The sequence below is a fragment of the Heteronotia binoei genome, chromosome 8 (genome assembly GCF_032191835.1).
Source record: "Heteronotia binoei isolate CCM8104 ecotype False Entrance Well chromosome 8, APGP_CSIRO_Hbin_v1, whole genome shotgun sequence".
NCBI lineage: Eukaryota > Metazoa > Chordata > Lepidosauria > Squamata > Gekkonidae > Heteronotia > Heteronotia binoei.
Window position 1 is genome coordinate 78,880,530 of NC_083230.1, and position 17,445 is coordinate 78,897,974.

General features: G+C 41.8%; 1 protein-coding gene across 4 annotated transcripts in view; it reads left to right on the forward strand.

Annotated features, from left to right (window-relative positions):
- TCF20 (transcription factor 20) overlaps positions 1-17,445 on the forward strand; it is a 350,226-nt gene that overhangs the window by 75,734 nt on the left and 257,047 nt on the right. For all 4 annotated transcript variants that reach the window (XM_060245336.1, XM_060245341.1, XM_060245342.1 and 1 more), the window contains exon 2: positions 11,453-11,519. The gene's annotated coding sequence lies outside the window, so the exon portion shown is untranslated. The remainder of the gene's footprint in view (positions 1-11,452; positions 11,520-17,445) is intronic.

The following is a 17,445-nucleotide window of genomic DNA, read 5'->3' on the forward strand; positions in this document are numbered from 1 at the left end:
GCTGCTCAAGGCTCTGATTCTGCAAGGAAATGAGTCAAATGGTTGCCTGGCAAGCTGGTTCACCATGTGCAGTGGAACAACTGCCAGACCGCCCCCCACACAACTGACATGCCCTGTCCTCTGCTAAATGTGGGAAACAGGCAAAGGACACAGCATTTCACATATACGCTCCAGTTCTCCTGGGAAACTTTCCTGGGATTTTTCCCCATGGCATGTCAGGGGACATGATGCTGTGAGGCCATGTCTTGCCCCCTTCCTGCACAAACTCAGTGCTGGGCTTGAATGCAGAAGGTGCTGTCATGGCATCCAGCCTTAAGCAAGAAGAATGGGGGAGCAGGTTTGGGATCCTTGCTTTTGCTTACCTGTCTGTCAGTGCATGGTTGCCCCTTTTGGTCAGGCCTCCAAAGGTGGGGTACATGTTTGGGTTCTGAAATGGGAGAAGTCAGCCACAGAGTATGGACTTTGCTCTCCTTCTTGGATGTTAGCACTAAGTGCTCTCCCTTTTGTGCTAAGTGCCGTCTTTGTGCTTTTCCCACCACCAAAGCGCCTTGCTGCTTGCTCTAAGTCTGCAGAGCAGGAAAGTCTGAGACAGAGTCGAAAAAAAGTTAGGAAAGCTAAAGCTCAGTATGAGCTTAGGCTGGCCAAAGGTGCTAAAAACAACAAAAAGGGTTCTTTTCTTATGTTCAGAGTAAGAAAAAGAGCAAGGACATGGTAGGCCCATTGCGAGGACAAGAAAGTGAAATTGTAACAGGTAATGAAGAGAGGGCGGAACTGCTCAATTCCTATTTTTCCTCAGTCTTCTCTTCTGAGGGAAACGGCGCTCAACATGGCAAAAACAGAACATATAAGGAGGGTATGAAGTTCCAACCTTGGATCAGCATAGGGGTAGTACATAAACACCTAGTTTCTTTAAATGAGTCCTCAGGGCCAGATGAATTGCATCCAAGGGTTCTAAAAGAGCTTGCGGATGTAATTTCTGAGCCTCTAGCTATTATTTTTGAGAATTCTTGGGGAACAGGAGAGGTGCTGGAAGATTGGAGGCAGGCGAATGTTGTCCCCATCTTCAAGAAGGAAAAAAAAGAGGATCCGGGTAACTACTGACCCGCCAGTTTGACGTCTATACCTGGAAAAGTTTTAGAATAAATCATCAAACAGTTGGTACTGGAAAATTTAAAAAGAATGGATGTGATCACTAAGAGCCAGCGTGGGTTTCTCAAGAACCAGTAATGTCAGACTAACCTGATATCTTTTTTTGAGAAAGTGACTACCTTGCTGGATCAGGGGAATGCTGTAGACATCGTTTATCTTGATTTAAGTAAGGCTTTTGATAAGGTTCCGCATATTATGCTTGTTGATAAGTTGGTAAAATGTGGTTTGGATCCTGTAACCGTTAGGTGGATCTGCAACTGGTTGGCAGATCGCACCCAAAGTGTGCTTTGTGAATGGTTCCTCATCCTCTTGGATGGAGTGGAGTGCCTCAAGGATCTGTCCTGGGACCTGTTTTGTTCAACATCTTTATCAATGATTTGGATGAAGGAATAGAGGGAATGCTTATTAAATTTGCCAATGATACTAAAGTGGGAGGGGTTGCAAACACAAAAGAAGACAGAAACAGGATAAAGGATGACCTTGACAGGTTGGAAAACTGGGCTAAAACCAATAAAATGAATTTTAACAGGGATAAATGTAAAGTTCTGCATTTAGGTAGGAAAAATCCAATGCATGGTTATAGGATGGGGGAGGCCTGTCTTAGCAGTAGTATGTGCAAAAAGGAGCTAGGGGTTTTAGTGGATCATACGCTGAACATGAGTCAACAGTATGATGCGGTGGCTAAAAAGGCAAATGCAATTTTGGGCTGTATCAACAGAAGTATAGTGTCCAGATCACGTGATGTCATGGTATCACTTTACTCTGCTCTGATAAGACCTGACCTGGAGTATTGTGTTCAGTTTTGGGCACCACATTTTAAGAAGGATCTAGACAAGCTGGAATGGGTCCAAAGGAGGGCAATGAAGATGGTGAGCGGTCTGGAGACCAAGTCCTATGAGGAAAGGTTGAAAGAGCTGGGGATGTTTAGCCTGGAGAGGAGGCAGCTGAGAGGTGATATGATCACCATCTTCAAGTACTTGAAGGGCTGTCATATAGAGGATGGTGTAGAATCGTTTTCTGTGGCCCCGGAAGGTAGGACCAGAACCAATGGGTTGAAATTAAATCAAAAGAGTTCCCGGCTCAACTTTAGGAAGAACTTCCTGACCATTAGAGCGATTCCTCAATGGAACAGGCTTCCTAGGGAAGTGGTGGGCTCTCCTTTCTTGAAGGTTTTTAAAAGAGGCTAGATGGCCATCTGACAGCGATGAAGATCCTGTGAATTTGGTAGGTATTTGTGGGTTTCCTGCAAGGGGTGGACTAGATGACCCTGGAGGTCCCTTCCAACTCTATGATTCTATGAGAGTCCCATTCTGTGTGCTCTAACTACTGAGTTGTAAAGATACCCTGGCTGAAGTTTTTTGTTGGGTGGGGGATCATGATTGGGTGTTGGGGAGAGGGCTTGGCAGCCCCAGGGAGGGAGGTGATTGGCTGAGCCCGTAGTATGTATTCTGAGCTCCTCTGTGCTTAATGGGCATAGCTGCTGGGGTGTGGGTGTGGGGACTTATTTATTTATTATGTCATATTTATATCTCTCCCTTTCTGCGAGCAAACTCAGGGCGGCTAACAAGCCAAAGTGGTATCTAAAAACAAAGTACAACATTAAAACCTTAAAAACATTGGGAGAACCAAATGATTCTGTTTTAGCTTTGAACTGAGTCCGTGCAAGAAATTATTGAAATCAGGTTCCATTTTAACAGCCTGATTAACTGAAGAACTAGTATTGAAACATCTTGAAATCTAAAGGAGACGTCAATTATGAAGGGTTCAAGGATTTCTTGGCCCCTCCATTTGAAAAAATTTCACAAGAAGTTATGGACCTGCATTATGAACTTTGTTTACTGAAGGAAGGATTTCTGAAACTTTCTCTATTGGAAAGTATTGGAACTAATTGTTGTTTGTTAATAATTTGTAAATTTTCTGGAGGGAAGAAATTGGAAATTGATGTTGATATTTGTATACACTGGTTTAAAGCTGTATATAGGATAAATCATATGTAAGGACTGAAGAATATTCATTGTTTTTCAGTGGTATTCTATCTGCTCTGGTAAATTCTAGAGCATTCCTTGCCAGCAGCCAGGTAAGACCGGCAACCCTATGTTGCCTCTGTTTCCTCAAGCCAAGAACTTTAGCACAGTGCTTGTCCATTCAGAAGATATTAGACAGACTTGTGATTAATTGCTTGAGTTGTTAGGGCAATGTAGGGTTGCTGGTACTGCCTCAGTAAAGGCCTGAGATACTGAGGGCAGTATCTGGGGAGAGCAGTGTTTTAGAGGATGTGATGCTACTTCTGGGTGACATGCTAGGAATTTCCACTAATATCTGTGGTAAAGGTCATAGAGAAACTGGCAAATCCCTAAAGCATTGCTATGGAGGCCATTTTCCAACTATTTTTGCTTCTGCTTGTCAGTTTCTCAAGGACAGGGGGCAGGTTGGGACTAAGGCTGGGGTTTACCTGACAGAGGCAGACGACCAGTTTAAGGTAGGAAAAGCTCTGAGTTGTAGTCTGCAAGTCCCAGTTCAATTCCAAAATGATGTAGATATAAAGGTAAAAGTAGTCCCCTGTGCAAACACCAATTGTTTCCAGCTCTGGGGTGATAGCACATCATGATGTTTTCACGGCAGAATTTTTTACGGGGTGGTTTGCCATTGCCTTCCCCAGTCATCTACACTTTCCCTCCCAGCAAGCTGGGTACTCATTTTACCGACCTCAGAAGGATGGAAGGCTGAGTTGACGAGCTGGCTACCTGAACCCAGCTTCCACTGGGATCAAACTCAGGTCATGAGCAGAGCTTAGACTGCAATACTGCAGCTTGCCACTCTGCGCCATGGGGAGACGTAGATGTAGAGATGTAAAATTTCTTGAAATTTTGAAGCCATTGGGTGAAAAAAGTTTTCTTCCTCCCCCCAAAAATGCAGGGAATGTGGGGAAAATAGAAATATATGCAATAGGCATAATTGATAAATGATCATATAGAGTTTTATTATTTGGCATGCTTATGGAATTTAAAAGTTTAGTGTCTTCATTTTTCTAGAAGAAAAATTGCAAATATATCCTGTACTAATGTGTGCCATTGTTTCCTAACCGGTGAGTTGGGACCCAAAAGTAGGTTGCAAAGCTTCTGAAAATGGATCACAGGTCATCCTTCCCTAATGGCCATGCCTGTCTTTTGAATTATTTTTCCTTTCCTCTTTTTCCCTGCCAGCTTCTCACATTCTCATCTCCCACTTCCTATGTGACAACCAAGGGCTGGGGGGGAGGGGGGGAGATGCAGGAACACTCCACTCAGCGATTAGTAACTTTATGGTAGTAACTGGAACAAGGAGGGAAAATGTTGGAGAGTGAGTGGGAACTGTACAGTACATGGAGAAAAAGAGGATATGCAGTGTCTGGGCTTGGTCTTGGTGTTGCTCCTTCAGCTGCCCAGCCTCTTGATCAAAGGCTGTGTACTTGAGCATGCCACTTGTCTGGGGGTAGCTGCATCCTTTGTGCAATTTTTGCTGGTTTTTCAAAAACATCTAGCTGTCTACTGTAGAAAATGGAATGCTGGGCTAGATGGATGCAAAGTCATAGTTCACCTAAGGAGCCAAAAAATCTTGGGCTGGCCTTCGATGAGTCAATATGCTAAATAAATTTGGATTTGAGGGTCACCAAAACAAAAAGGCTGATAGCTATGTTTTGTTACCATAGCACACTAATCTTAATTTTTACAGCAAAAAGTCTGAGTCCAGTGTGGGGATAAACACAAACCGGAAAAATGGTGGTTTGTGTTGGTTTGTGGTTTGTTTGATTTCATGAACCATGAAGCATGAACTTACATGAACCACTATTTTCCTTAACTGGTTCATGGTTTGTTTGGTTTGGAAGGTAGTAGAACAGCCCTCTCATGAGCTATAGATGCCAAGCTCACAGGGAATATTCAGCAGGGTCTCCTCCACCTGCCCTCCAAGTTTGGTGAAGGCTGGGATGTCCGAGTTATAGCCCCCCCCCAAACAGGTGCCCTCAGGAAAGGTAAGCTCTAGCTTCAGGTTTGGTCCCTGAAACCACAGTAAGGAACACCTTCCCAGCCAGGAGAGGTGTTTAAAAAATTGTCCCACTGTATGTGTGTGTGTGTGTGGAGGGGGAAGAATCCCTCAAAGCCTCCCCTAAATCAGCCATGCAGCAAAAAACAACTGAACTAACTCTTCTCTCTTCATACTGCTAAGTAAAACCAGCTGAGTCAGGGAGTTATACTAGTATATAATCTGTTCCCACAGAGCAGAATGGGAGCTCTGTGGTTGGCTCCCAGAGCTGCCAGTCAAGGTATAGACAACTGCTTTGAGTTCTAAGGCTCTCTGCAAGTCCACCCCCAGTGTTGCCTAGGAATGGACTGAATCTGTGCCGGGCTGTGTGGAGAATGAACCACTCAAACTTCCATAGGAAAAAAGCAGTTTGATTTCAGGTTCAGGAATAATGTGACCAAACTGGGGCTGATTCCGCACTCACCTTTCTCTGTGGCAGGCTTCCGTTTCTGGGTGGAGCACACTGGCGATTTTGCACCAGTTGCTCCATGCTGGCATTTTTCACGGGGCAAACCCGCGATTTGCCCCGCCACAGTGTAAAACTGAAAAAACAGCCTGGTACCAAACAAACCATGAACCGGCCCAGTTCATGCTCGAACCACAATTCATTTTTTGGTTTGTACCCATTCCTAGTACAGTGGCACCTTTAAAACCAATGAAGTTTATTCTAGATACAAACTTTTGTGTGCATGCAGAATACCCAGAATAAAACTTTGTTGGTCTTAAAGGTGCCACAGAACTCAAACTTTGTTCTGCTGCATCAGACCAACATGGCTACACACCTGATTGATCATAATTTTTACAGTCCGAGTGGTAGGAGAAATGAAAGCAGAAAGTAGAAAATGCATTATGTAATAAACAGAAGGAAGTGGACAGAACTCATACAGATATAATAGTCAGGAGTCAGGACTACTAGCATATTTGGATATTAAGTTAAATTTTATAACATTGAAAAAACTGAATTATTTAATAATTATTATGAACACGTTATAAGATATCAATTGTTGCTGAAACATATTTAAACAAAAATCTTGAAAATGCTGTATTTGTCTATAGTAGACATAGGAATTATCACTATTTAATATATAAATACTCTTAAAATGGATAATCTTTTTTCCCCTCCATAAATCAATGCAAAAAACACGTGGCCAAACTGATATTTGCCAGAGATAATATTTTCATACTACACAGTTTGAGTAAAAACGTATCTTTCATTTTGCTTATTGCAAAAGGGGAAAAATAGGAATCTTTTCAGTGCTCCCCAAAACTGAAAAAAAAATCCTTGAGAAAACCCCCCCACATTTCCCCCCTGAAATTTTCAGGTCCCTCCCCCTCTTCACATCTCTATGTGGGTGCAGTCCTACTCCACAAGATCTAAGGAGCGAATGGCTCCCTTCTAGAGAATTATAGGTAACCAGAGAGATTGGGGATAGTCATCCAGTAAGGGAGAGGTTATCAAGGATTCATCCAAACTAGTATGATTAAATAAAAACTTGTAGATGTTGATGATTACTGTGCAGAGCCCTGCTAGATAGGAGGATTAAAGGAAAAATGGAAAGTACAGCACCACACAAGTCAGTGCATCCCTTTAAGAGCATGCCTTTAAGAGTGTTATCAACATTTTGGCATCATCATGCCAACACAAAAGTGATTCTTGCTATTACCATTTACTATTGCTAGAGAGAGTTACATTTGAAGAGCATGAAGGGGAAAATATATTTCCAGGACCAGTCATAGCATTCACATGGATTAGGCTGGAAGAAATGAAGGAAGAGTTTATGCCACCCATGAGAACTGCTCGTGCGTACCTAGTGAGGTTTGCCTCACTGCCTGGGGAACCTGGCTTTTGATATTCTAGTGCTTCCTGAAGGAAGAATTCCACCAAGGAGCTATTGTAAAGCTGTGCTTCTCCTGTAAGCATTTCAGAGTTATGACAGAGTTCTTTTTCCATGTATCTCTCCCTCACCCACCCACCGTGCCCTTCTTTGCGTACTTTAAACTGCATGCATATCTGGCTTAATTCTTGTTTAATATTTTTCTGTGCTTAATGACAGCAGACTGCTTTCTGTTGGAGTGAGGTGTGAGGTACTTGGTACAAGGAATAGAGATTTCATTAAAGTCTCTCCTCACCACCCCGCCATGGCATAGAAATTCTTTTAACAGGCATATAGTCTGTATGTACGTACCCAATTTAATGGTTTGTATATTTATATCTGAAGAGAGGTCTACTAGAACCCTTCCTTTCCCAGTACATTTAGTTTTATCAGCCAAGCATGTGAATGGTTGATGTTTAATTTTTCAAAATTGAGGGTGGATGGGAGGAGAGGACCACACAGGTCAGTAATAAGGCACCTGTTGAAAGCCAAATGAGTAACAGTATAGAAATCCCTATTCCGGCTTCCAAATCTCTCTTCTGGAATGTTCCATAGGCTGTAGTAATCAGAGAAGCATCAGCCTTAGATTGTGATTTTTCTGCCAGTAGAGGAGATATCCTTTTCTAGAATAATTGCAGTGTATCCTAGGAAAAATGAGTGCCTTGCATTATAACTGAAAGCTAGAAAGAAGACAGAGTTAACACATTTAATAAGAGCTAGGGAATGGATTGCATTTATTTGGATAAAACACTGCATTCAAATGTAGAGTAGATTCTTGCCTCTTGAGTTCAAAATGCTGTTTAGGTGACAAATGGAATTAGCTTGGTGGCCTAAATTGTTCCCAGGTGGATGCTTTTTGAAACAGGTTTTGTGATACAGACCCTACAGAGAGAAAGCTGACCAAACACAAGATAGATTCAGGACTAGGGCAGTGGAATCTTGCATGTCAGCTATGAGAATTTATTCAGAGAACAGCATGTGTTGTAATCTAGAAAGAGATCCATGCCAGAGTAAGATACACAGAGCTACAAAGTTGTGTGGGTGATATTTGCAGATCAGAGTCTGCATGGCATTGACAGAGTAACACAGAGAAATTTGCACAGTGACAACCAGATTGGCTTCTGCAGAATTTAATGCTGCATAGCTCACATCAGAGAATGCAAAGAGAGACAGAGAGAAAATGCAAACAGCAGCAAGCTCCATCTGTCTATGTCGCTCTCTTACACACACCGTCTGATGAAACAGAGCTGCCAAAAGAGGTCAGCCCTTGTTGACTTACTGACAGGTTGGCTGGAAGCAGATATAATTTGGAAGGGAAGTGATATTGATCAAATTTTTTTTTTTAAAAAAAACACCCCTTTCTTCCTGAGCTCTTTAAGACATGTCATAAGTTAGTTTTTAAGGGTTTCTTGAAAATCTCAAAATAAGGATGCTCTGTCCTTGGGGAAGAGCAAACCTGGTAGGATGTGAGTGCCAGGAGTAGGCGAGGAGGAATTTACTAGCATCTCTCTCCCTCCCTTTCCGAATATCTACTGTTTGGGGTGGTGGTGGTGGTATTATTTTCCATATTTTTTTCCTGCCAGGTTTAGCTGGTAAATTGATTATTATTAGCCGTGATCATGAAATGCAGTCTCCATACTCAAGGGCATACTTTACAACAACAGATTTGGAGCAATCATTAGGAAATAGTAGTCACCATCTTGTTCTCCTTTTAAACTTCACAGATGATCTGACTGCTGTTGTTGGTGTGCTGGTCTGGTAGAACTTGTATGCTATCCAGCATAAGCAGTTCCTATGTAGTGGGCTGTGCACCTCCATCGCTGAACCTAATCATGCTCTACACCAGCCAAACTTGCTTAACATAAGAGCCACATAGAATAAACATCAAATGTTTGAGAGCCAGAAGACATGAACAAATATCACACATAGATTTTTATTAAAACTCTGCACAGAAAGATAAAATATACATGCATGTACATTACAATATGACCATGCTAGAAGGAGGCTTTTTAAAAAAACAAAAGCTGGGAATAACAGTCCCCATAAGACCCAGCATAGGTAAAGGTTAGGGAATTATTATTTGGCATCAGCGGGAGAAGAAAACATATTTACCATATAATCACTGACCACAGTTTGCATCATTATGCATGTCTCTTTGCCTTGACACCAAGGTTAGTAAATACAGCTCCTACAAGAGTTATGAAACCAAGGGGAAACCCTGCACCACCCTCTTTAATTCCATTCCTCCTTCCAGTGGGACAGCCTAATGGGGGAGGCACCTGAGTGAAGGTGTGAAGTTTTATCACAGGTGAACCAAGGGACACCCAACTTCACCTCCACTTATGCAGCTGCCTGGAACCTGCTTACTTCTAAAGCCCATTGCAGGAGGAGGAAGCAGCAATTCCACAATGCTCAGCAGCCCTGCAAATCTGTCAGGGGACAGCAGCACTTGGCTGGCTCCAACCCCCAACTACCAGGCCTGCACCAGCTGGCCAGCCAAGGAAGGGAAGCAAGCCTTTTCTATCAGTGCCACAGCTCACTCAGCCAGGCTGCAGGGCCTGCCATTGGCCATCCTGGTGCAGTTCACAGGGGAGGGGTGAGGGCAGTTGTCACCCTCTCCCCAGTCCTGTCACTGCTCGATGAGCCAAGGGCTACAACTGGTACTTCCCTTATATTTCTTCAATCAGTCACCACTCTCAATCTTGGTGCCTTTCTTGGTGGCGGCTGCATTTGGGTCATTCTGTCCATTAGGGTTGCCAAGTTTAAAACAGAAAATACAAATACCTGGGGACTTTGAGGGTGGGGATAGGAGACTCTGGGGGGTGGAGCCAGGAGTCTTTTCCATTCCCAAAAATAAATGAAAATACAGCAGTGCATTTCTCCTGAATACATTTCCTCATCTCCCAGCAGCTGGTTTTCATTCATTCATTCATTCATTCATTCATTCATTCATTCATTCATTCATTCATTCATTCATTCTCTCTCTCTCTCTCTCTCACACACACACACAGAGCAGCCAAAATAAAAACAGTTTGAAAACACACTTTGTGGCCTCATTGGGGCAATTTACTCACCAGAAAAGGTGAATGCTGTACACTCAACCCAGTTTGTCAGAGTAACACTGGGAAACCAGGGGGTCTATTTTACTGTGCAAACAAGTTCTGGAGGGGCTGGAAAACAAATGGAGGGGACTTCCTCCCAACAGCCCTGTTGTTCTGCAGGCTCACCCCACCCCCATTCAGCCTAGCTTCAACGTTTTAAAGGCACACACACCTTCCCCAACCCCCCCCCCCCCAAGCCCTTCCCAAGTCTTCTAACCCTTTTGAGGTTTGAAGGCACATGGAGGCTGTGAGGGCAGAGCTTGCCCACCAGTCAGCTGACTGGGGGCAGGAAGGAGCCTGGAAAAGTGGGAGAACCCCCGCTGGGACCTGGGGCTTGGCAAGCCTACTATCTGTCCAGCAGGAAAGAGTGGGAATTCCAAGCACGTGTCCAGCTGGTTTTAGTAGCGTACCAGAGGCTTTCCTCCCCTACATGCTCACTTTTCTCCCTCATTTCTTGCCCCCTTTCTCCCTGCTCTAGGTCTCCAGGTGACCTCTATGGTGGAGGAGAAGAACCTGAAACCCTGCCTATTTCCCCCCTCCTTCCCCATTTCACACACAACAGAAATAGTCACATACCTATGGGTCAGCACTCAGAGGCTGAGGTCCCAATGTTACACACACTTTCTTAAGAGTAAGTCTACATTAAGTTCCTTCTCAAACTCTGGGAGCTGTACAATATGTGTGAAAGAGCCACATCTGGCTCCTGAGCTGTGGTTTGGCCTCTCCTGTTCTATACAGTGTTCTCTACTGCCTCTGGTGAAGCTCTGTAGGTGAGGAGCATTTGTTTATCTTAACTGAAGAACGTCTCTTTCTTTGTAGCTTATTATGCATTTTGTTGTATATCTGATTTGGGTTTGATTTCATGATGAATTTTTATTCACTGTTTGTAACTCACATGTTCTTCCTAATTTTTAATCACATTTACCCCCAACTCAGCTCTATGAGGTAGGCAAAACTGAATGACGGTGACTTCTCCCAAGTCATCTATAGAGTTGGTATTTGAACCTGGGTCCATCTGTTCAGTCATCTGCCTTTTTGGTTCCTGTGCAGAGTTCTGTGTGACAGATGAGAGTTTTGCCACTTTTTATTTTCAAAACAACGCTCTGAGGGGGGTTATAGAAAGGATAGGCCAAGGTCACCAAAGAAGCTTCATAGCTGAAAGGTTGGATATAAATATAAGAAATGAACTTGTGTTTTTGTTCGTGCTTAGTTGTATATATATACAAACCAATTAATTATTTTCATCTCTCTGTGTCTTCCTCTCTTTAGTATTTTCTCTGGTTCTATTTTGACAATGGTTCACAAAAAACTTTGCACTTCTTCACAGAGGATAAAGGTATGAAATAATCCTTTTGTGGAATGGGGGTGGGAATGTTGCCTTATGAGGTGAGAGTTGCCTTTTCTCAACTTTTCTGGACTATCACTAGGATGAATTATCATATATATGTGAGATTTAATGGCCACTTCATATGTTGTACTTAGTATGTACAAATGTGAGCATCAGAAGCTGGTTTTCTAACTCATACATATTACAGGAACGTGTGAAAATATGCTGAGACTGTCTAGAGTTCCCTGCTGCATTTATACATGGTGATCAATGCATGCTTGTCACAGTATAGTGTGTGAAGTGGCCGTTAGTCTTAATTGAAAGCTGGGGATGCAGAAATCTTAAGACTCCTTTATTGTAAATATTTATTAGTCATGCATATTAAACAGCAGAGCAAATATGAAGGCAGGAGATTTAAAGCCAGTGGAAATTAAAATTCTTCTCTTAGTTTAGCATCATTCAGTCTTTTCTGAAGTCACCATTTTACTTGCTCTTCAGTTAAATGCTTTTAGCTGAGACCTAAATTTGCAATGGAAGGAAGCAGAGAACAAAATATTTGAAACAAACATGCTGCCTCTAAAAGCTGCTTTTTGCAGTAAGGCACATATACAACAACCATTCCCTCTCCCAACCTTGTAGATCAGCTTTTCAAAGCCTCATGCTCTACAGCTTCTATAGCAACTCCTTGGGGGGCTGGAACCCCTCCCCCCAAATATATCAAACTCTACCACTCATATAATAACTCCTAAGCATAGCACTTTGTATGCTGGCTTCTGTCCTTTGGGCTGCCTGTCAAATCTGAGCTGCTGATTCTGGCTGAATTTAATGAAAAAGCCCTGGAATGATTCCTGAGAACCAATATAAAGATTCATGTGGAATCTTTTATCAAAAAGCTTAAGACAGAGCCATTGCTAGGGTCTGCTGACCTTGTTGTTATAACTCCTGCATAATGACAGGTAAGCACAGGTAAATGGGAAAGGTCAGCTGCCATGCATCTCTTGGTGATCTGGAGATGCCTAACTGAGGTGGCAACAAGGTTTGCTAATCTAACAGTCCTCCATCATTGAGGAGTGCAGGAAACTACAGTCAGTAAGTTGCATCCAGCATCTCTGAGTGGCTGCTGCCAAATCAGCCAGTTGAGGCACCTGCTTCTCAAAGCTAATGGAATTGAAGAGCTGGGTTTTCAAACTGAAAGCAAGAGAGTCAGATTTTTTTAAAAAAAAATACATAGAATGTTGCACAGTGTGTCCTTGTATGGCTTAAGATCAGTCTTTTTCATTGTAATAGAAGAAGTCATGAACCTCTAAACAATTTTTGCTTTATATGTATAGTGTGTCATGCTTTTTTAAAAAATATGGTCAAGAGTTTATTCCGAGACTGAAAGAGAGGACAGGATAGATTAGGGAAATTATAAACCTGGAATAGATACAAGCATACTTGCTGAGCTGGAATTATTATTGCATTTCTTATGTGTTTTGACTTTTCCTTAAAACTGCCCTGCTTTTTACTGCAAATTTAGAGCCTCTTTTGAACTACTTTTTGATCAGTTGTTGGAACTGTGTGGACTGTCAGTAACCTTTTGCTGCTTTAGTGAAAATGTTGTGGATGCCATGACAACATGCTATACTCTGTGTTGTATGCTGCCTCACTGTCTGCTCTGAACCACATGGTTTCATTTCCTGAAGTGCAGAATTGTCATGTCATTTTTCCTAATGTCAGTCCATTTGGAATGTGGTTCTGGATTGGCAGCATACACCTACATGATCTTATTTATAGAAATGACTGCCAGCCGTAGAAGGTGGAAGCATCCTTGCAGAGTGGCACCAAACAGTTTCTGAATCAGTATAATGAGACTTAGTAAAAAAATATTAAGGAAAATTTTCTACATGTTTCAGAGTCCAAATCTTAAAACAAAAATCAAGGATCACAAAACACTAGCACAGTAACAGTAAACATTAATGTAGAAGAAAAAACAGTATGATCGTGATCTTGAATATTCAGGAGTGGGTGGTGTTTAGAATCTGTTATGCACACACACAGGCAGGCTGTTTCTACTTGTGTTATTTGGCTCATGATTGCTGCTGTTGAAAAGTGGTTTCCACTTGCTTCATCCATCACCCCACTTCCCTACAGCATCATGGTGCATTTTTACACCTCCTGGGGATTTCCCAAACCTGCTGTGCTGCTGTGAGTTTTGGGAAAGATCAGAGCAAAGGCTGCCATGTGGGTGAGAAAGTTCAGATTTTTCCTGGTTCCATCCATACAGCAGCTACTTTCTCTGCTCCTGTTGCCCCGTGGCAATTCCCCATCCCCACCAAAGGGCTTTTAAAAAATCAGTTGGATATTCTTATATCAGTATAACAATATTGGTATCAGGTTCTCTGGATTCTCAGTTTTCATTAATAAAAAGTAAGTCTTTAGACCTTTCTGTCGCAGAGATAGCCTTTCCCCTAATATCCCTGCAATGAAAGATGCGAGAGACTTAAAACAAAGAAGAAAGCTGGGAATTTATAGAACCTGATACAGACTGTAACATAGTTGTAGTGGTAACATGGTATGGGAATGGATTGATGCTGAAGGGGGACTGGGGCCAAGAAACTACAGGAAGACCTGCCATGTGGAATCCTTATTACTGCTGGCAGCTGCAGGAACAATGGGGAAACTATACAAGCCTGAGTCTTTGTGAAAAACACCACAGTAGTATGAGAGAGGATAATGCAAAGAGGCATGACCAGATTCAACCATAATTCCCAACAAGAGTCCTATTGAGATGCCAAACAGGGTTCATTGAAAGTTTGGGGAGAGTGAACAGGATTGAGGTTGGGTAGCAGGGCTCACCATGCTCTAGAGCCCAGCATTAAGCATAAGATTTGAAGAGAGCTGAAAGCTTCTTCCGCATGGTTGGGAACTCTGCAAAAGAGCTGTGTGCTAAGCTTGTGAAGATTAGAAGCCTGGTTAGCCACTGCAGTCACCCCTCATCACCACATTTACAATGCAATCCAAAGCAGAGTTACACTCTTCTAAGTCCGTTAAAATCAATGAGCTTAGAAGTACAACTATGCTTAGGATAGCACTTATGTTGGTGTAGCTTGCTTCGTGACTGAACATGCCCAAGACCTTCAAGAAACAACATCAAACAAGATGTGAAATAGCCCCAAGTGCCCCTGGGCACTGAACATAATCTTACTGAGGCTAATGCCAGGCAGTGAAGAATTGGTCAACAGTGCGAGCCAGTTTGGTGTAGTGGTTAGGTGTGCGGACTTTTATCTGGGAGAACCGGGTTTGATTCCCCAATCCTCCATTTGTACCTGTGGAATGGCCTTGGGTTAGCCATAGCTATCTCAGGAGTTGTCCTTGAAAGGGCAGCTTCTGTGAGAGCCCTCTCAGTCCTACCCACCTCACAGGGTGTCTGTTGTGGGGGGAGAAGATATAGGAGATTGTAAGCCGCTCTGAGTCTCTGATTCAGAAAGAAGAGCGGGGTATAAATCTGCAGTCTTCTTTTTCTTCTTCTTGAGTGCTGAAATTGGTCCTGTTCAAAATGTTATGTAGCTACTTTTGTATTTTGGGCATGACACATTGTGAAAATAAGGAACTTTGGTAGAAAATTGTAGGAGAACTGGTAGTTTGTAAGAGTTTTCTAAATGCTGCACAGATCCTGAAATTTTTAAGAAATTACTTGATAAATTATTGTCAAGGTTGAAATTTGAGAGTCTACCTTTTTGAGAAGTGGGTGTACCTTCCAAATGAATTTTATGCATAGAAATTTGTTTTGCTAAAATGATCTTTCTTTTCAGTTGCTATGGTTATACATTTTCTCCATACTGTACTTCTTGTAACTTTCCTAATCCTTCAGCTTCTGATCTTCATGCTTTGAAGCCTGTTTTCCATTCTTTGGTCCTGATTATAGCCAGTTTCTCACAGTAATTATTGATATGGTGAAGTGTCTTTTATCTCTGCATTTGGTCATCCCAGCCCATGTAGGTGAAAATACCAAGTTGCAACAAATAAGAGTCAAACTGATATGAGAGTTGTGCATGCTTTTCTTATATTTAATAAGAGGCATAACAACTTCACTGTTCACACGCCTAAAGAATAATAGCTATAGGAGGCCAGAAGATTTGAGTAGCCCTGGCCAAAGTGTATGATTTTAAACAAAATAAGAGGTTTATTTTAAAAAAGAGAGGTGACATAAAATCTGACATATGTGGAAAATAACAACAAAATAGCATTCTAACTTAATCAAAACCTTGATTTTGCTAGAGGTATAAAATGCAATGTTATGGCAGGAGGCTTATGGTAAAGTTATATTTGGATTTGTTGTAAAACCCTGTCTTATTCTGTTGATGCTAGTACTCTTTTAAAAAAAGCTGGTGTGGTTTATCATCATGATTCTCAGACTATTGGGTGGTGGATCCTTTGTTTCGGGAGAATGTTTTGGGAAGGGGGAAAGGAAGAAGTTTCTTAGGCAGATGCAGTCTTTCTCCACTCATCAGGCAAAATCTGGAACTCATTAAGGATTCTCATTGATGCAGATAAGATTGGGGATGACTGGCAATACCTGTTTCTTCAAATCTGTTTTTGGAAGAAAAGGCACTGTTTTACATCATGTTTCCTAATGAATGGTTTTAGAAAGGGATGAGACATAGTCTGTTCTTTCCATCTTAATGCCACATTGGTATCAGTACCTCAGTTTACAAATATCAGTTGAGTTATTAGCATTAGACAGAAATCACCCATGGAAAATATGGATGGTACTCAAAGTGAGTGGAGTGGAAGAAGGTGATAAAAATAATGGGTGAGGGAGAGAAAATTACTTAATTTAAAGTAAGGAGGCCTGAGTTCTGTTATTTCTCATTTTTAAAAAGTCTTGTCTAGCAAGTCTCTGACGTGAACTGGTCAGTTTTGTGGATTATGTTTCTTTGAAAGTAATCCTTTTAAAAATTGTGCACCACAAGGGGTTTTAGGATCTGGGGAAACACTGCTGTGTGGGTTTTCAGAGGCTAGAAGTAAAAAGGGTTTGCAACTTAGAACAGATGTGGTCAGGTCACTGATACCCAGGAGAATGTACATAGAAGTTTGCTTGTCTTGATTTTGAGGAGATGTGAGGTTGGCCAGGAGGCCAAGAGGTTATATAGCTTTGTTCCTTTTTAAAAGAATGCAGAGCAAGTATCTTCCTATGTCACAGTAGATGAAATGAGACAAACTGGAATCCAAACCAGTGTTACACAAGGTATTCTGCCTTCTAGGAAAAACAATTGGAACTTCTTGTGTTTTTATTGAATTATTTTATAATTTTAATGTTATTTAAAATTGTTTTAATATTTTATGTGCACCACCTTTGGGATCCAGATCAGATGGAAATGATGCATAAAATGTAAATAAATACAATTAAATAACAACTTTCTGATGAACAAAATTATTTCTTCCAGTTCTAGCTAGTAATATCAATAATCAGGCTTCTTTTGGAAGCTAATCCTATTTTGATTACTTTTCCAGTAAGAACAAACAGTTTAATATACAAATCTCTAATGGGAATCGGGAAAGGGGACAAGTGAAATCCATAAAATTCTTGCAGTGTGATATGTATCAGGAAAGGGCAAACTAAATAGAATAATGATCAAAGGGCTAGTTGTGAGTGGCTCCCCATACACATTTCAGAGCAGCGATTGTCTCTGTCTGAAAGCTTAACCTTTTGGGTCTTGCAGGCCAGACAGAACAAAAATGGCAGCACTTAACAAGAAATGCTAAACATGATGAAGTAAGGTAAGCCTATTTTCTCCACCTGGAACCCTGCAACTTACTTTGTTTTGTGGACGGGTGACAGCAACAAGGCATTGTAGAAGTCTGGCAGGAATAAAGCCTCTATTTTGTGCTCCCCTGTGGCTCTACACTAACAGTTTATTTACTGACCCTGCTAGCACAGTCATTTTGTTAT